Source organism: Alligator mississippiensis, chromosome 14 (genome assembly GCF_030867095.1).
Source record: "Alligator mississippiensis isolate rAllMis1 chromosome 14, rAllMis1, whole genome shotgun sequence".
Taxonomy (NCBI): domain Eukaryota; kingdom Metazoa; phylum Chordata; order Crocodylia; family Alligatoridae; genus Alligator; species Alligator mississippiensis.
In genome coordinates, this window is record NC_081837.1 from 29,608,898 (window position 1) to 29,629,244 (window position 20,347).

Genomic DNA, 20,347 nt, shown 5'->3' on the forward strand with positions numbered 1-20,347 from the left:
GGTGTGTTTTTTATCTGATTTCTCTGTGCTCTTCTTGTCCTTGATTAGTTATGAGCAGTGGTTGTGGTGATCTAGGCAAGTTAGGGACTTGTAGGAGGGATTTTTGGAATATGGGCTGTGCATTCAGGGCTCCAGGTACTTGGAGTTTGAAAGCCACTGGGTTTCCTTGTCTGATGATCTTAATAGGCTCCAGGTAGAGACTATACATTTTTGTGGATGTTCTTCTTGTGCTGATCTTCTTGGAGAAGAAACGCACTTGTCCCTCATGGTAGTGGGCACCTGTCAGAGTAGCAGCCTTTGCTAGTGTGATGGCTGCCATAGAGAGAGAATCAGTGATGGAGGTTTTGGAGCTGAGCAACCGGATGCCTGCTGCAGGTCAAGACCATTTTTCTTTTACTGCTAATCTGGAAAGTTTTTACTGACAACCACATTTTTACTGACACATTTTACATAATGTAAATGTAACCCTTCTGCCAGATCCTGGACAAGGCCTGGGTTTAAAATGTTTGAAGATTGTTGGTTAAAAAAAATAATCTTGGGTTGGTAACCCTACTTGACTACAGCAATGGTTTTACACTGTGCTGCCCCCTGCAGTGATTCCTTATTTACTCCCACACCTTGGTACCCCCAACTACACCTCACACCATAATGCCCCACCAGCCCTACTCCCCCCATCTTAGCACAGACCCCTAAAGAAAGACAAGCATCTTTCTACCTGCCACCCAGCAGTGTTATAGGCAGGTGGGAGGCAACACCAGGAGCAGCATCAGCACCACAAAGCCCTGAGAACAGCTACCTTCAAAGTGCTGCACTCCAGCGCTACCTGGTGTCTGATCTATCTGTGCTTTAGTAATGTGAGCGGTTATTGCAGGGCTGATTTTGCTTCCTGATTTGTGGATGGTGTGGATTTTTTTAGAATTTACAGACAGGTGTTTTCACCCTGTTACAGAGAGTCCGAATGGTTGGCAACCCTGCTGCATTTTCCAAAGCAATGTAGAACTTCTTTGGTGGAAATGAAGTGGAAGCCCTTGTTAGGAAGTAATGGGTCTGTCTGGTCAAAGCATGGGTGCTGTCATCGTGGGCACATGCATACCCAGGAAGATGATGGTTTTGGGTTTAGATTTGCAAAAACTGGAGATATTGTCCAGGGATCTGGTTATGGGTTCTATAACATATTTACTAGAGGCAAATGGGCAGGGGAGGAGAGGTCCTATGTCCCAGCCCACCTGAACTCATGCCAGGAATGGGAGACATACTAGGTGCTATAGTGCAAGACAACATGGGTGAGAAACTCATGAAGTAGGACTGCATGCATTGCAAACAGAGGGATAGTTTAACAAGTCATCCGGATGGAGGGAAGGGACAAATGGACCATCTTAATAAGTAGCTCGACTACACCCAGAATATTGGTACAGCCAGTGCATCATCCAAGGACATGTCTGACCATCCTTGGGAGAAGGTGGATAAGTGCTAGAGAAGGCCAAGAGGTTTGGTTTGAGGGATCTTTGCGTAGGATCCCATGGTGCAGGCATGGATGTGTTGTGCATATCTCCCTAATAACCAGCTGGGGTCCAATGAGTATCCCTGCACATCCAGGCAATCCATACATAATGATGAATTGTGCCAGTTTATTTGAGGCTTGCCTGGCTGCAATACTGTAGAATCAGCTGCAGGACTGGGTGCTGGACAGAGCAAGTATAGCATTGTAGCTGGGGGTATAAGCTGAAGTTTGGAAGTTTTGCAAGTCCCAAGGGTGACAAGCAGAACCTGGGATCACTTAGCTGCTGCCTTGTAATATTCCATTACCCCCACAGAGGTGATAAACAGGAAGGTCCTACAGCCAGTCCCAGTCATTCATGATGACTAAAATTCAAGCACGGGTAACTTTGCAGGAGGAAGTTATAGTCCAGTAAGAATGGCCTGTTTTGACATACCAGCCTATCTTTGAGTCTAAATAGAAAGACTTCAGTGGAAAGGGATGTTGAGCACTTAGTACACAGGAAACAGCAAAATCCTGAAGGTGAGAAAGAAATTCAAAAACAAGAAAGCTTATCTTGGTGGGAGCAAACATACAACGTGGCACCCAGCCTTGGATGAGATTCACCATTTAGAAGCTTGCTGAAAACCAAACAGTTTTAGGACAGGACTAGTCCCTGAGGGTGGCCATGGCACACCCCCCAGCCCGGGCAGGGGGTGCCACACTGAACCTACCCCACTCCAGCTTCTCAGTGTACCCCCTTGCCATTTCACCTGCCACAATGCCATGCAACTTATATTACATTGGGAGGCTGCCCCAGATACTTGGAGTGATCCTGGGGGTTCACTAGCCTCACTTAACTGAGTCAGGCAGACTCTCTCTTCTTACTCTCTTCATGCCCAGGTGGCAGCATCTGTGACCTGCTGGCCCTAATTTTACCTTACAGGTAGGGACCTACTGAAATCATGGCCAGAAGTGTGCTGAGTAGCAGCTCCTTTAGTCTTGCTCATTTGTCCATGTGCCACCTTCTCCCCCTGCCCCACCCTGATTGGCAGAGGGGCCCCGGCAGCCCTGCCAATTGCTGTTGTTCGGCCAAGAGGCAAAAACCACACTTTTACCTATGCCACAGTTTTTGCCTCCTGGCTGATCAGCACCATATGATGGGGCTAGCATGGCCCTCCACCAGTCAGGGCGGGGGTGGAGGGTGGGTGGAGGAGCACATGGCAAAATGAGCAAAGTTAAAAGAGCTATTGCACAGTACGCTTCTACCACGATTTTGGTAGGTCCCTATTTATACTCCTCCATGACAGTACTCCTGTCATGCAAGATTCCCACCAACACAGGCGTCGTGTAGGCAGGGCATGGGGGGGGCACGTGTTCCCCTTGACAGGGCCGCTGCTGCCACTGACAGCGGCGCCTGTGGGAGCTCACCAGCTCCAGCCCCACCGCCAACACCGGTAGCAGCACCTGTGGGAGCTCTCCAGCTCCGGCCCTGCTGCCAATGCCTGTAACAGTGTCTTCAGGAGCTCACCAGGTCCGGCCCTGCCACCAACACTGGTGGCAGCACCTGCGGGAGCTCGCCAACTCTGGCCCCGATGCCAGCAACAGCACCTGCAGATGCCCCCCCAGACTCGAGAGGCACCAGTTGCCCACGCCCACCAGTCACAGCATGATTGCATGACTGTGCAAGGACTTCCAGTTCTTCCTGCTTGTTTCCCAAACTTTGTAAATGTGTGTACAGACACCTGAGGTAACTAGCTGATTGCCCTACTTTCTCAGGAAGAATGCAGAACCTCCCCTGTTGCCTCCTCCTGCTTGTGCTTCCTCCAGCTCACCTGCTTCCCCACTTACCTCAGGGCTTATCCTCCCGCAAGCCTTCTTTAGTGCCCTCCACATATCTAGCAAGCCTGTCTGTGAAGATGCTCTTCCCTCTGTTCATCAGTTGGATCCCATCTCTTCCCAGCAATCTTTCTTCTTGGAACAACATCCCATGGTCAAAGAAGTCAAAGCCCTGCTGGAGACACCACCTGTGCAGCCATGCACTGATCTGCAGGTGCACCTTCCCCTTGACCAGAAGGATTGAGGTGAACACCACCTGAGCCCCCGTCCCCTTCACCTTTGCACCCAGAGCCCTGTAGTCACTTTTGATCTGCTCAGGGTCCCCCTAAGCAGGATCATGGGTGCCCACATGGTTGAGCAGCATGGAGCAGTCAGAGGGCAAGCAGCAGACCTCGTGAGACAACAGGTCAGGCCAGTAGATGGATGCCTCTGTCCCCTGAAGAAGGGAGTCACCAACCACCACTGCCTATTGCTTCCTTTTGATGTCAGTGATCTCGATCTTTTCAGCAACCTTAGAGACCTGGCCTGGTCTCTTCCACTGACAGAGGAAGAATGTGCTCCTTCTCCTCTGTTGCTAGGGCTCCATAAATGAGGAAAACTGCTACACTGGAGAATGAAAGTTTCTGCTTGCTGCCAGAGGTCACAGGCTTCCAGCTTCCACCTTCCTGGGAGTCCACGTCCTCTTCCTTCTCCAGTGCCACCTCTGACTGTCCTTCCTCTGCAATCCTAGAGGTCTCCTCCAGAATTGAATCAATGAACTCATGGCTGAGGATGCTTCAGAGCCTTGCCATTTCTTCCTGTAGATCTCTTACCTACTTCTTGAGGGACACTACCAGGAGGCACTGTTCACATCTCAGGCATTCCCCAACCTGGCTCTCACTGGAAGGACCCTGCAAGCCACAGTCCCCACAGCACCAAACCAGGACCTGGGTGGAAGCCTCGACAATGGCCAGTCCTGCCTGGACAGACACCTTACAAGTGCAAGCAGCAGTGGTTCTGGCATTCAGACATCCTCCAGCCATCTCTTTGAGTCTCTTAAATCTGCAGCCTACTTCTTCCTGCTAGGGAAGTTATCTCCACGCAGAGCTTCCCTAGCAAACTCCCCTGCAATCTGACCTGCTTGCTGCTCCTTGGTCCTGAAAGGTTCCCTTTTCCCTACTCATCTTCCTCTCACTAAGCTTACAGTGAAGGAAGGTGAGAAGGAGTTTCTGAGCAAAATCCCAAGCGAGTTCCCCACTTACTCCAGTCTCTAGTTAAACAAGGGACTTAAGAATGGATCTAACTGTTGAGTTTTAGCTACTTACACAAAATATGTAGGTTAGTTACTCTTAATTAAAGAAAGAACTTACCTTAAAAGCACCCCTTCAAAGAGGAGGAGGGGGAGGGTAGCAAACTGACTTGCACACTACCTTGTTTGCTGTCTTTGGTCCCTTGCTCCCTGGTGCTCGCAGAGTCTCCTTTTATATCCTCCTGGCCTTGGACTGACTCTCCATCAGGCAGTCCCCTTCTCCCAACTCAGTGGCACTGCTAGTGCTCCTGTAGAAGGGCCGGGCTTTCAGAAACTTCTTCTGAGATGCTTCTGCAGCTTCTCTTCCTTACACCTGCCCCAACCCAATATACCACCCTGTGGAGCCCCCCCTCTACCTCCACCCACATGGATCCAACTCCATGGTGACCTTGCACGTGCCCTGGTTTTGAGTGGTGAGTGCCTCTGTTTTGCTTTGGAGATTGCTAATGTTTCCTAAAGGAAACCTGAGCTGGATTAAAACAGGACTGTCCTCTGGTGAAGCTCATAGGACCTCCACATTAGCAGCCTGGCTGAGCATAGCCTGTGAAACTTCTCAGGGCAGTCCATGCAGGCTGTCAGAGGAATGGGTCAGGGAGCTTAATGCAAAGGCCTACACAGCCTCCGGCTTTGCTCCCTAAGCAGTGATGTGTCAGTGCCAAGAAGTCACAAACTTATAGGCTCTCAGGGAATCAACTCATGGTAGAGGTGATATTTTTTATTAGACCAACTAGCTTTTTACCAAAAAGCAAATCTTTAATTGCAAGCTTTTGGGCACAAACACCAGGCCTAGGAGAAAAGATTGTAAATGTTCTCATAAGTAAAAATGAAAGTTCATATTTCACAAGAGAGTTAAAGGTGCGGTAAGGCACTTAGACTGGCAAACAGGCCTGGTGCTCTGCTCAGACTCACCAGAGGGAGCCCTTGCTCCATAAATGCCAAGGAGAGACAAAAGCTGGGGTGAGAAACAGAACACCTCTCTCCTATAAACAAACACCATGGGCCAGACTTATTTTTAAACGATGTGACAAGACTCATTAGCACCTCCTTGCAATGTGCCCCAGTCTAAGCCTGCCCCAGATGCTCACAGACATTTGGGCTAGGGACAGGCATTACACATAAACCAGTTTCAGTTATCAGAAACTGGTTTAAACTTGTAACAGAACAGATGTTCAGTGCACATAAACCAGTTTGGATATTGCTGAAACCAGTTTGAGATAAACCTGGTTGAATGTAGTATCAGACTTAACTGATTTGGCTCAAGTCAGTTTATGTAATGTCTGTCCCAGACCCCCTGATGGTTTAAGTTAAACTAGACTCCCCTAGCATTCCTGGCATGCTCTCTGGGCTGGGCGGGGCTCTCTGCTTCACAGCAGGGCTGGCCCCTCCCCTTGGCTTCCTGGCTGCAGCTCCGGCAGAGACTGCAGGCTGCTCCCCGCCTCCCCCTCACCACTCCCTGCTAAGCAGGAATTCCCCCCTCCCCTCTGCCTTGCTGAGAGGAGTCTGTGTATTAGCTAGCAGACCACATGCTGGGTAGGTCATGCTGTGGCAGATAGGGACAAAGGCAGAATCAACAGGTAGCTGGTAATGTCCCTCTGTTGTTTTCTTAATGAGCTGATAAACACTGAGTTAGGGATGATAAACACTGTTATTAGTTCCCTGCTGGTTTAATCAGAGCATCCTGCCAGGGCCTGGCCACGCCTTCTCAGCTCAGTACTGTGAAAGGGAGAGAGGGCTGCTGTAGTGCCCCCCTCTTCCCGTCTTCTCGCCTAAGCCACTGCAGGCACGTGCCTGCATGTCTGGGATGTCTGTGCAGTTACAAACTGATTTAGCCTAGCCAGGTTAGACTAACCTGCAAAAATTGAATCAATTCAGGCTCAGGCTTTTTGAATGGCTGTCTCTAGCCTTGGTGCTACACAAAGCTCTTGGTTCAGAGGCGATATTTTTTATTGGACCAACTAAATAGTAGCAAAAAAATCCCTTTCTTTGCAAGCTTTCAGGCACGCACACCCTTCATCAGGCTGAGGAGAAATCAAAAATTGTAAAAGTCCTCCTAGGTAGAAAATAAACTTTATTTTACACAGGGGAGATAAAGGCTTGAAGTGTATTCCCCTGGGAATCTCAGAGTCCTTTTGTGAGAGTTTTGCTCTGTGATGTGCTGATTAGGCAGTCTTCTTCCCTGGAGGTGTCCAATGTAGGAGGCAGCCAAGGACATTTAGGGCATTTTCACTTGGAGAGTGGAATACCTTAGGGCTTTGCTATCTCCATTTTACCCTGAGTCTGACCCTGGGGCTCCTACCCACAGCAGGTGAAATTTTCTTGCAGAGGCCTAAGTAGCTGAGCTCCATGTCTAGGAAGTGAAATTTACCTTCACAATGCAGTGCTACTGGTCTTGGCTATTTTTAAGGGGCTTAAGTCAAGCTGCAGAAGTGTGGCTAAAGCATAAGTTCCCAAGCCCCATTTCTAAGTGGCTGCAGAGTGAGGCTTTGCAGATGCTGCAACTAGCTTGGTCAGAAAAGTAAAGAAACAGTCACCACATCCAGCTAACCCTGTAATGAGATCAAATTAAACAGAGTAAAATGTCTGAAAGGTGATATTATACAAGGAGGCCTTAAAATAGTCATCTAATATACTACCATGATGAAGGAGGCTAGGTAAGCTGGACTCTTGCTTACAGTTCCAGTGAGAAGCACTTTGGGAGGCTCAGTGTGGGCAGGCTTTACTGTAAATGAGTGGTTTGCAACCTTTTTTCATTTGCAGACCCGTAAAAAATTTTGAATGGAGGTGTGGATCCCTTTGGAAATTTTGAATGGAGGTGCAGACTGTGTTGAATTGTAAGTGGGGGTATTCACATACTTTTGATTGATCTTTGTCATCTTTCACAGATACCTTAGACATAAAGTGTGGACCAAGGGTTGAAAACCATTGCTGTAAATAATGCTTTGAAATAATTCCCTAACTAGGTCATCCAGATCAGTGTTTCCCAACCAGTGTGCCCCGGCATAATGGTGTGCCATCAGAATAAACAGGTGTGCCGCGAAATTTTGCCATGGAAATGAACTACAACTGAGGATGGGGAGTATGAGGATGGGGAATACATAAACAGGTGTGCTGTGGGAAAGTTTTATTAATGTCCCCTGTGTAAAATGTGCCTTGGGCTGGAAAAGGTTGGGATACACTGATCTAGATAAGACTAGCCTTTTCACCCCTGGGGGCAGATTGTAGTCTAGGCATGACAGCAGGCCACAGAGACTGCCCCGTGATGGGTTCCTCATGTTTCATTGCATTGAGTGAGTTATGGTTAAAACTATAGGTTTGTACTTTTGTTGCAAGTATGGTTGACTGAGCCTGAGGAGAATGAGGGTGAGGTAGCGGGGGAGAGAAGGTCCCTGGGCAGACAGAGAAAAGGAATGGCGCCAGCGAGGGCAGAGGAAAGTGCGAGTGAGGACAAAGGGAACTGGAATGGCACGATAAATGACATTTGTTTTGGAGCAGTTGGCACTCTGATAACTCTCTTCTAACTGGAGTGATGGTGCAGTAACATCCCCAAATGGCTTTTTGGTGACGCTGACTGTGTAGTAGCTCGGTGGACATGGCCGCTGGGAGCAGATTTCTCCCACCAGGCTTACTACCAGTGGCGATGTGTAGGGGGTGTGTGAGAGCCCTGGTGCACCCCCGGGCAGGCCGCACTCTCTGCTTAGGCAATGGGCAGGGTGGCAGGCGGGAGTGCCAGTGCCCCTGTGAGAGCACCAGCTGGGGAGTGGGAGCACCAGATGAAGTGCCACTGCCACTTCTGGGAGCACCACAGCATCCCGGTTGGCGCAATCAGCCACGGAGGGACCCCCCCTGACTAAAGTGGCACCAGTTGCCCATGCTTACTGAGCAGTATTCGACTGTTCAGTAAACCTTTATAGCATTAATAGCACGTGTAGACATGCCCACTGAGTGTAAACTGGAGAACAAATTGGGGAACTCAGCAAATTCAGGAAAACCTGCTGCCCGTCTATGTGCCGTCCTCCTCCTCCATCCAGGTCCCCCAGCCACTATGGGTGAGATTCTACATTGCACTGTCAGGAGTAGCCAGATAGGTGCGGGGCTAAGTGTTTATTCTTGTGCTGCAAAGTCGAAGCAGTAAAAGACTGGGCTGTGGACCTGCCTCTTGCCTCTTCTGCCAGCAGCCAACAAACCAAGCACCTGTAACCTAGGAAACATAAGCAGTGCCCTGATCAGCTGATGTGTAGTGGGAGGCTGTTTACATTTTCCTGCCACTTTTTGTGGTAAAGCACAGGTGAAGTCATAGAGTCACAACCCGAGTTTTGGCTTCACTGGGAAAAGTTAGTAACACCCGGCCTGCAAGAGGAAATGAAGATCACCAGGAAGGGAGAATCATTAAGGAAATTGTAACTATCATTTAATTTTGCATCTAAATTTAAACTAAAAGAAATCCTGATCATAGAGGAGCTGTAGGCTTGTCTTTAAAAACCAAATGGCCCTGAGTTTGTGGTAACAGCAGAGCCAGGCCACATGCACACTCTCTTTTCCCACAGTAGATACTACAGGCTGCACTTCCACCTATAGTCCCTGTGCACGAAGCAGAGGGCATAGGACAATGGCAATGTGTAGAGGGTGCACGGGGGTGCCTTTGCACCCCCTGGGAGCATTGGTGCACCCCCTGACCGGCCGCACTTGCTGCTTAGGCAATGGGCAGGGCGGGCAGGCCAAAGTACCCATGTCCCCCCCTGCAAGCACCAGCTGATCTCTGCAATCGGCTGGCGCTTGCTCCCAGAAGTGGCTGCAGCCACTCCCGGCAGCGGCTGCAGTGATTGCAGTGATCGGTCATCGTGGGATCGCCCATCAGCGAGACTGGTCGCAGTGGGGGCACATCCCCCCCCCCAAGGTGGCACCAGCCACCCATGGTATAGGAGCTATTGCTACCTTGTAAGTCCCCTTCTCTGGTCTGTTCTTAGCCCTCCCATGGTCTCAGCTTCCCCTCAGTGCACTTCAGTGAAAGTGCCCAATCCACCAGCAAAGAGAGCAGGTCTGCATTGTGGGGGTGTGCAGATATGTGGGCCTGGCTGTTGTGACCCATGGGGGGCCAGCTGCAATAAGGGACTGAGGTATTGCTCTGGCTCTTGGCACCAGGAGTGAACAGGGGTCAGCTGCAGCCCTGTATTTATACGACTATATTACCAGAACTATCTCCAGCAGGAAGGAAAAACAGCTAGGCTAGGCTGGTTCCCAGGTCTGAGCACCAGTCAGGACTCTCTTTCATGCTGGTGACTGTAGGTGCAGATAGTTGTGACACGGAAACAACAGTCCATGTTTCAACCCATCCCTGGTGGAGCAAGACCCCATAACCCAGGGGCTCCCTGTGGCTGCAGACTTTGCAAAACTCTCTGGAGCAACTTTAGGCATAGCCCTGTGCAACGGGACACTCCTTGAACAGTAGGTTATTCCTGGGCCGCATCCAAACAATCGCAGACATGCAGTTTGTGGTGCCGCAGACCAGTCTGCCACCCCACACACTGCACATGCAGGCATTCCCTGTGCTGCTACCTTGCAGTGTTGTTGACCCTGGGAGATCCTGGGGGGTCAAAAAAACCCACACTGAAAAAAAGCAGTGTGGCACATGCGGTGGCAGTGCACGCCACCCAAAACCGGAGCCTGGCCAGCCAAAGCCACACTCTGGTTGCCAGCCAGGTTCTCAGATGCAGGAGTGCCATGCTGCAGCTCTCCAAGGCTCCCAGGGCCCAGGTAAGGCTGCTGTGGCCAGCACAGTTAGCAGCAAAGCTAAGGGAAGATGTAGTCAGCCAAAAGCAGTGGTGTTAAACTCATCTGGCCTTGCAAGTGAGCAGCATAACATGGATTCTCACCTATACCGTCTAGGGAGACTCAAGAGGTAGGAGGAGGGTGGCGCATAGATTGGCAGCAGGTCTTCTTGAATTTGCTCAGTTCTCCAAATTTCCCTCCAGCCTATGCCCAGTATTTATAGATAGTTGGTTTTAATATTCAAATAAACAATCTCTGATTGGTTTTATTTACATTTCTTTGTTTCACTGAAACTTTTGGAACTGTACTGAACCATATCTCTTGTCGACTTGGAAGGTTTTAATTAATTGGGATTTATATCCTTGGTAAAGAGGGAGGGTTTCTTACCTCCTTTCCTTCCCTATTGTGGAATGCTGTTCCTGTTTCTTCTTTACCTTACTTTATGGTCTTCTCCGACAGGCTGTTTTTGCTTTTACAAATTATCTAAATGTTTTAACAAAAATATATCTTTTATAGCAAAATAACATCTAATAGATTTGGTTACATCTTTCACTACTACTACTACTACTTTAAGATAAAACTATGGTATAGTGTATATGGATTATTTACTGTATGGTCTTCTCTTATCTCCTTTTAGGCCTTGTGCTTTGTTGAATTGTGTTTGATAGTTTCCTTTACTTGCTGACCAAGTTAGTTGACATATGTGCAAAGGTTCACACTGTGGTTACCCAGAAATAGGCTTTGGGCCTTCTGCTCAGCAGCACTTCTGCAGCTTAGCCTAGGTCCCTTGAAAATGGCCAAGGCTGGCAACAATTGGACGAGATGACCTCCTAAGGTCCCTTCCAACCCTAATTTTCTGTGATTCTATGGGCGCATCCAGACAAGTGCACACGTGTGTTTCCTTGCGGAAAAATAGCCGCAGCACATAGCTGTGCCACTGCTACTTATCTTCAGGTAACACTCATTCTTATGCACTCTGGAGTGCAGCAAGTTGCCCCAGGTGGGGTAGGGAGCCTTACCTGGGGTCCTGGGGACTTCCTGGGGCTCCAGCAACAGCGATCCAGCACATAAAGCCTAGCTGGTAGCCAGAGTGTGGCTCTGGACAGCCAGACTCTGGTTTCATGCATTGCAAGCTGCTGCCACGTGCACTGCCCCACTTTTTTCAGGTGCAGGTTTTTTTGACACCAGGATCTCCCACCGGGCTGCAAATTAGCAGCGCAGCAAATGCCTGTATGGGCATTGTGTGCAGTTTACAGCACCACAGCACCACAAACCACATGCGCGTGCTCGTCTGGATGCATCCTATGATTCTGTGATCTGGAATGACAGGTGTAATTGGGGTTTCTGAACTCCACATAGCAAGGGAAAAGTTAAAAGGATTCATAGGGAGATTAGGACCAAGTGGCAACTACAAGACTTTCTGTGTGGACAAAAACGGGTAGCCCTGCTTGTGTGATTCTGGGACTTGATTTAGTACTTTTATCTTACCAGAAAGCAGCCTCAGTCTCCGGAGGGCTATGCAGACCTCACAAGGATTGGCTGCCTCCACATGTTGTTAATTAAAAACCCAAGTGTGGAGGTCACAGTTTTGAATCCTGCCTCGATCAGCAGTGGATAATAGCCTCTCCCAGATAATGAAGGTTGGTCGCCACTTATTAGCATGGTCACATTGGGGCAAAGTAGGTGGTAGAACACTTCCAAATGGTAACCACAAAATGAGCTCTGCCCAGGCGAGTCACTGGAGAGAGACAACACTCAGTGCAGAGGTGTCTGATGTTCAGCATACAGTGGTGCTTGCAGCATGGTGCTAGTGGACTCTGACTTGGCTACTTCCTGACTAGGCAAGATAAGCAGTGATATCTGGCAAAGGCTACCTGCTTAGGGTACAAAATTAGACTCAACTAGCTGTGCAGATCTGTGACTCTCCCATTGTCTTATATAAGAACAACATAGTGAATGATATTCACATTTCCTGCATCATCCATGGCATTTGAGGCAGGACACATCAATTCATGCTTCAGAGCCCTTGTTTCAGGCTCTCTGCAGACTCAGGCAGACAGCGCTGTTGGGCCCAATTCTGTCATTCTGCGAAGGCTTCTTTCACAGTTCTGAGGCTAAAGACTGATGTCATTTGTAAATAAATGCTTCAGACTCCTCTTGCAAAGAGGCCTGTCCATGCTCCCAGAGAAGTGCACTGTGTGTAGTGTGTCTGAAGATCGAACATCTAGGCATGGGGATTTCATGTATAGTAGCACATGTGAAGCTCCATACTGTCTCTATAGCCCTCGCAGTTTTCTGTAGGCTTCTCTCTTCTGGCTCTAATATACAGGTCAGAATCAAAATGCAGGTTGCAGAATAGAGGCCATCTATTTCTTGCTTATGCATGAGAATAAGGCAAGTACCAGCTCTTGCTTCCCTCCCCTACTCTCCCACAAAGGATCCCTCAATTACTTTTATTTTCCTCCAGCTCGTTGCTATGGCAAAGAAGTTAAAAGTAGGACCCCCTCAAATTTCCATAGCAACCCAGCTGTGCGAGGCTCAGGAAAAGTGCCAAGATGGGGAGCTCCGTTTAGTCCAGACCAACCAGTTGTAACCCCAGGATGGAACGGTCTTACTTAAAAATGGCTTCTCAGCACTGCTTTTACTTGATGCCACACTTTGGGTCTGGTCACAACAGGGGATTGAACTAGGGATGAAATTTCTTACAACCAAATCAGGTACAGTGATCCCTTTCTGTTGTGCTCTTGCTGCTGGTTATGATTTAAGGGAGAATTTAATTCTTGGGCCAACTTTTGGGTTGCTTTTGAATATGAACTCAGCTTCCTTTTCTCCATTGTCCTGACTATCCTGTTGTCACTTAGCAAGCTGCAGCTCCAATGAATGAATGCTAAGAGCTAGTGCTACCTTCCTTCCCTCTGCTTGGTCATTACAGCATCTGTGAAAATACTAAAGCAAACAAAGGCAGCTGCCAACAGCCTCTAAGGAAACAAGGAAACCCTGCCAAAGCTGAGTCCCACCTCTGGCCTTGTCTCAAGGTCAGTGATGTTACCTGACACTCTAAAGGCAGGAGAAACATGTAGTCATGTGTATGAAGTATAGGTCATATACATGCTGAAGGTATAACCTGGTACAGCAGGAAGGTGCTATTTCCCTAGCTACAAACTGCAGTTGGCCAGAGGCATTGCATATGGCATAATATTGTTACAGCTGTTTTATTCCTTGGTCTTCACGTCTCTGCGCCCCACTTTGTTCACTGATGCACTGCCTATTATGAACAGAAAATGGGCCTGGTTCTCCCCTTGATGCCTTTGCAAAGTAAGTTGTGGAGGGCATGGTATGCTGCCAAATCAAAGTGGTAGTGTTATGCCTCCGCCCACCGCCACACACACACATTCTGCGCTCACTTTGCACAGAACAGAGCACTCTGCAAGATACCTGGCTGTGGAGGGTTAGCCCACCATGGGGTAAATATCCAGTTGTATTGACAAGATCTTCCAGGAGCAGGAAATCAATAGTCACCAATGTAGGGAGCTGATAAGTGAATTTTTGGTACTGTTACCTACATTCCTTGTACAGGCAGTCCTCGGACTTATGACACAATTGGTTCCTGAAAACCGCATCTTAAGTCAAAACGTCATAACTCAGAACTGATTTTCCCATAGGAACAATGTTATAAATGGGGGATTCGTTCCTGAACCAAGGCCCGATACCCTATTTTCACCAAGAATAACCCAGGATTTTGTACTTAATCAATTACAGAGGAGTAATATAGCTACATTAGTGTATTTATATTGGAAATTGCAATCCTATTGATTTGGAGGGACTTCTTTCAGGTGACTTTGCTGGACTTTTTGAAAGGCTCTTGGTTGGACTTTTTGAAGGGTTCTTGGCTGGAGTCTTCTCAGGAGTCTTGACTGCAAGTTTTTCTGGAGTCTTGTCTTAAAGAAAGTGTCCAACGACATTTGGACAGATGTTCTCCAGGGAGACAGGCGACTCAGCAAACTTGTTCACTGGTGTGGTGTGGCGTCAGATCAAGCATCGTAAAGTTGAACCTGACATCAGAAAGTCGATACAGGATGTCAATTTATAAACATCATAAGTGCCGTTCGTTGTAACTTGAAACGTCTTAAGTCGAGGACTGCCTGTGCAGGGTAAGGCCAGAATTCAGTCTGTGCACAGGAAGCACAGGGAGGTTTGTGCCTTAACAACTATTCTAATGGAGAGAGAGAAACACCTAATATATAAGGGGGCAAATATTCTGTTCTAAGGACTGGAGCTACAAAAGGACTAAGTGGCACATGACTGCCATTAAGCTCAACATGAGGATCTGTAAAGCCTCCACTAAGCTGTAGGAAGTGCCTAAGAGCCTTAGATGTCTGTGCCACTAGTAAAGTTCCCTATGCATCAAAATATGCTGGCATTCTCAGAATACAGGCCTGGGCCTTCACAAAGCACAATCAGAGGAGGAGGCTGAGGGGAGAGCATGCGTGTGTGTAAGGCTACAAACAGACATCACGTTTATCTCAGGCAAAAGAAACCATTTTATGCTAAGACAAAGTGCAGTCATTCACATGTCTGTCCATTGTCCCAGGACAAGCCCTAAAAAGGTGCATGGGATAAGAAGTGCTAACAGTTTGTCCCAGGACATCTCAAAGTGCATTTGAACAGTTGTCTTGGGATTACATCATTGCATAAATGGCAGAAAAGTGGCACTGCATTCAGCCACTCAGTGAACCCTGATTGAAAGGACAGTGCACATACACACCAACCCTGGGACTTTTTTGTTCCAAAAACAGCACAACTCCTCCTGGACAAATGCAATGTCTATTCCTGGCCTAAGAATCTGTAGAGTAAGTAAGGAGGGGAGAAACAACCAGGGCAGCAGTCCCAGAGGCTGCCTTTATTGGGGAAATGCAGAAGTAGCCGCTGCAGCAGTGGTGGCTGACCACAAACTGCAGAGCAGCAGCCAGTGCTGCTCCCTGCCCCGCAGTCTGCTTTGCATCTGCCCTAGGTGCCCAGATGCCCCTGGTAAGAATTACTCAATAGCTGGGGATGGCTGACTGGAATTAAGACCAGCCCAGTTCAACTTGCAGAGAGATTCTCTCAGACCCAATCAACATCTATTGTTCCAGGCAGAGTGGGATGGGTTTGACAAGAGGGGTTGAGAATAGCCATCTGCATACCCTTTAGCCAGGTGGTTAGGACCCTCAGCTAGATAGTAGGCTGTATCAATTCTAGTCCTCTCAGCTTGAGGAGGGTTTAAATCCAAATCCCTCACAACTTGGGTGAGTGCTCTAACCACAAGGCCACTGGGTGAAAGTGGGGGGTCACTTCTTCATCCAGCTATGTCCTGTGCAGAGGGATTGGTTCAGGCACTTGGCTGCAGGAAGAACTCATGAATCCTGACTGAAGACAGGGATCTCTGGGTAGGGGTGGAACCAGACAGCTCCCTTCTCCACATGCCACTTTTGTGATCTCTTCCTGTGATGCCTAGGGCAGGGGTTCCCAAACTGTGGTACACATACCCCTAGGGATATGCAAGACATGTCTGGGGAGTACGCGGGAGAAATTGTGTAATGGTGGATTTAATTTTCATTATAATAATTAGTATTTAAGGAGTTAAAATATAAAACGTATGCTGGTAGGAGTATGCGGGCACCCAGTAAATCTGGAAGGGGGTACACAATAATAAAAAGTTTGGGAACTGCTGGCCTACGGGGAATGTCTACCCCAGCTCTGTTCTACTCTCTAGATTGCTGCTGAAAATCAAGTCCTGCCTTCTCATTCCCATCCCACATGCTCCAAACCCAGAACGGAGGCTTTGAGGATGTTTTGGAGATGACCCCTGCCACCATCCTAGAAATCTCTGTCTCTGGCCTGCTTGCCAGCACCGGCACTGGATGTCTCTGAAGCATGCTCACCACCTCACTCCTGAGTTTAGAGTATGTGGAGCAGCAGGGGATGCATGAGGCTTATGTTTTCTGATGGTCTGAAGAATGATGCAGAACTACTGTAGGTATTTCCTAACTTTCCATCTGCATTTCATAGGGAGCCTAAGCATCTCGCTTAGGGCTGCGGATTCCACCAGGCAGCAGGCCACCTGACCATTAGGTGTTACATTGATGAATATTGCAACAGCTGAATCTCCTCCAGACTGTAGCCTGATTGTGATCATTATATAATCATCCTGTCCCCAGCAGGAAGCAGTGTAGCTATTGCTTCTGTACCTTCCTCAGCAGGTGCCTCTGGGTGGGAGCCTATTAGTTGCATCTTAAGCAGGGGCTGTGTGTAGGTGTCACACTGATACAATCCCCACTGTAGTATGGGGGTCTGTGCGTGTGTATCCTTCCAACATCCCTGCCCCAGTGGGGAAATGTGTGGGCTTTGAGCCTGCTAGCCTTGCCACCTAGCACATATATGTTAGTCATCTACCATCTCAGCAGGGAACAATGTTTGTGTAACATTGTTACCATCCCCGCTCAACAAGACCTCTGCATAAGCATGACCCTGGTACCATGCCCATCCCACAAGGGGTTCTTATATGGTTGTCACTGCTTTGCCATCTGCACCCCAAGGAAGAACTTGGGTATCTGTGACCCTCCTACCTGCCCATGCAGTGTGAACTCTGTCTGTGGTCTTCTTAAAACCTCTATCAAGTAGAGGGCTGGGACTGTGCCTCTGCTAAATCCCCAGTGCAGCAGGTGTTCCCACTAAGTGTGTCTCTCCTATCATCCCCACCCAGCAGAGGACTGTGTTGGTGTGACTCTGCTACTTTCCTTGCCTGGTAGGTGGGTCTTGATATAGACTTAACCCTCCTAAACTCTCACCCTGTGTGCACAGGACCCTGCCAATGTGCCCACCCCAGTGCCAGGCTCTATCAAGATGTGATACTGCTCCCATCTCCAAACAAGGTAGGCTTCTGTAGTCATGAATCTGTCACCATTCCTGGAGGGAGCCCTGTATTGATTAGACCCCCCTGTCATACCCAGCTAGTGGAAGCTGCATGGGTACCACTGTGTTGCTAGCCCCACCCAGCCGGGGGCTGTGTGGATGTCACATCCATACCCTTCCAGGGGGATCCATGTGCGTGTCACCCTGTACCCTACCCAAGCAGGGGGCTCTATGTGGGTGGGACCCTGCTCCATCCCCTGGTTAATCTATGCCCACACAGCAAGGTGCTCCACCTAGATAAGACCAGCTGCTATCACCACTCCCTCAGGGGCCTATATGACTTTGAGCATAAACTCACTACTACCAACCCACCAGAGTCAGTCCTTACCCACCCTTATCCCACTCAGTACACATTCTGCCTATGATCCAAGATGAGCCTGTTACAACTCCCCTATCAGCTGAGGGTTGTGACTGTGCTAACAACTCTACTTCAGAGGGCTCTTTGTGTTTGTGTGATCCTGCTACTATCCCTAACCAGCAAAGGGTAGCGGGGTTGTCACCTATAGCCCAAAGTTGTTGTGGGTTGCATGACTGTGACCCTTTTACCTTCCCTGCCCCCATAGGACATTCGGTGTGAATGCAACCCTGCGTCTGCTCCCTGAAGGGAATTCTGCGTATGTGTAAGACCAACTGGGTGCATACACACAAGACGCTAACTGCAGTAGCCAAATAATATTGCACAGTAGCACGTCATAGGATAAACAGTGTTAATATTCTACTATGCAGTATTATTAGGCTGCTGCACAGTAACTTCACCAAAAAAGCATTCACCAGTGCTATTGTGCAGTAACGCCAGTTACTGAGCATTTGATTATACAAGTACTAAATAAATGAGCAGTAACCACTGCATAGTAGCATCTCATGTAGATGCACCCACTGAAGCCCAGGTGTCAGGGTGCACGTTTCCTTCCATTTCCCTCTGGAAGAGGGTTTTGAGTATGACACTGATCTATCCTTACACCAAACCATGTCCAGGCATACTACCAAAGATATCCCAGCAATTATCCCATCCTTAAAGAGCTCCCAGTTTTCAGGTCTTCTTCCTGAGCAGGTGGATCTCCTTTTCCCATATCTGATATTTTGGGGTTGGTTTCTCTTTATCATTTATATTCTGGGCATTAGTATGGAAACATGATCTTCCTTCTGCAGTCACCTAAGAAACAGAAGCTGGGGTGTGAATCTAACCCAGTGGAGAACAAGGGAAGCAGAAATAGGTGACCCAGAGCTGAGTATTACTCCCATGCAATGCAGCCCTGCTCAGCAGCTTGGACTGGATAGGGGAGCTGGGCAAAGCAGGGGCCACAAGAAGGAAATCTCATCTGCTCAGGGCATGTGGAGCTCTTGTCAGGCATTGGTAATTGTGCCCCACTGCTGCACATAGTGAGCTGTAGTGAGACACTGCATCTCGGAAATGATGAGAACATGTTGTGCTTCTATCAGTCACCTTGCATACAGGCAGCGCAGAGCCATGACAGATGCAGTTGCAGCTCTGAGGGACAGCTGCTAAGCACACTACCTAGGCCACCAGACACTGGTTATAGCAAAACAGCAGGGATGCACGATTCTTGTTGCATAAACAGATTATGCAAATGGTTGAGACATTTGATTTTGGGGAAATTTACGTGATCACAGCTTTTGGTTTAAAATAGACTAGGTGTAGATTAAGGCAGGTGAAAAACACCTGGTGAGCATAAATGGTAACAGGGCAAACGTTCCACATGGACTGCCCTGCCAGAAGGCCTCAGCCCTGGTCCCAGGGAGTTTGGATGCTAGGGTAGCTCCACTCCTGAGATCCCTGCAGTTCTTTGTCTCCATGTTGACTCTTGCACAGCCTGGGAGCAGGTTTGTGACCACTGAAGCCTACAAAATTCTGCCCATATGGGATAGATAGGAACTAGCATAGTGTGAGAGGGCATTAGCCCTGTTAGTCTGAAGTCAGGCAGAAGGCAGGGTAGATTTGCACCTTGTAGATTAAATAAATCAGAAGCGCAAAGCATAAGCTTTCCTAAACTGGGACTTGCTTCCCTGGAGACCTTTATGAGGCTCAAGCTCCCCAGAAACAGGCAGTCTGGAGAGGGGCAGCAGGAACAGGTGTTCTGCCTTGTGAACTGCCTCAGCAAATTGCTTGTAAACCCCCTAGCCCCAGAGCAGTTCCTACCTACTCCTGGGGGTAGGTGGCTGTTTGGCCAGCACTGCAGACAGACTATTTTTTTAAATTTTGTTTCCAGGCCAAATCAGTTCTGAATTAAGTTCCAAATTTCAACTAAGCAGAGCTCAATCATTCAAGTCTAAGTAGCTCTACCACTGGCAAGCATCCTACCTCCCACTTTTCAGCCTGGGGCTTCAGATACTCCTACATCCATGGCAGGCATCCTACGTGCAGGCCCAAGCCTAGAGGCCTGGGAGTTCAGATACCCCCTACTCCTGCTTGGTCTCAGCCAAGAAACCGAAGGAGCAAGCTAGGGGGACTGCTCTTGCGCTTTCCCTCATCACCATAAATTGTGTAGCCGAGATCCTCCCATTTGGAGGCACAGGGGCCAGCCTGCCCACAGTACAAGGGACAGGCCTTCACTCTCTAACTACACCGAGTCACTCAAGGGTATCAAGGAAAAAATTTTGTATTCTAGGTCAAATTAGGCAAATCAGTTCTGAATCCTCTTGACTGAGCAAACAATGTATGTGGCACTACAACCGGCAAGTATCCTCCACCCGAGACTTGTCAGCCTAGGGCTTCAGATACTCCCAGATTCAATTGGCAGGCATCTTACATGAGACCCAAGCCCGGAGGTGTTGGGGCATAAATACTGTGTGCCCCCAGAAGCTGGGGGGGCACAGTGAGCTCCCACAGGCAGTGGCACTGTTGGCAGCAGGAGTGTGGTAGCAGTGAGTGGTGAGCTCCCGCAGGCAGCCACGGCACTGTTGGCGGTGGGGGTGGCAAGTGCTGACCAGTGGTTGGCGACCACCTGCAAATGCTGCTGGCAGCATTGGCAGTGGCCAGCAGTAATCATGGACTGCCCGCAGACACT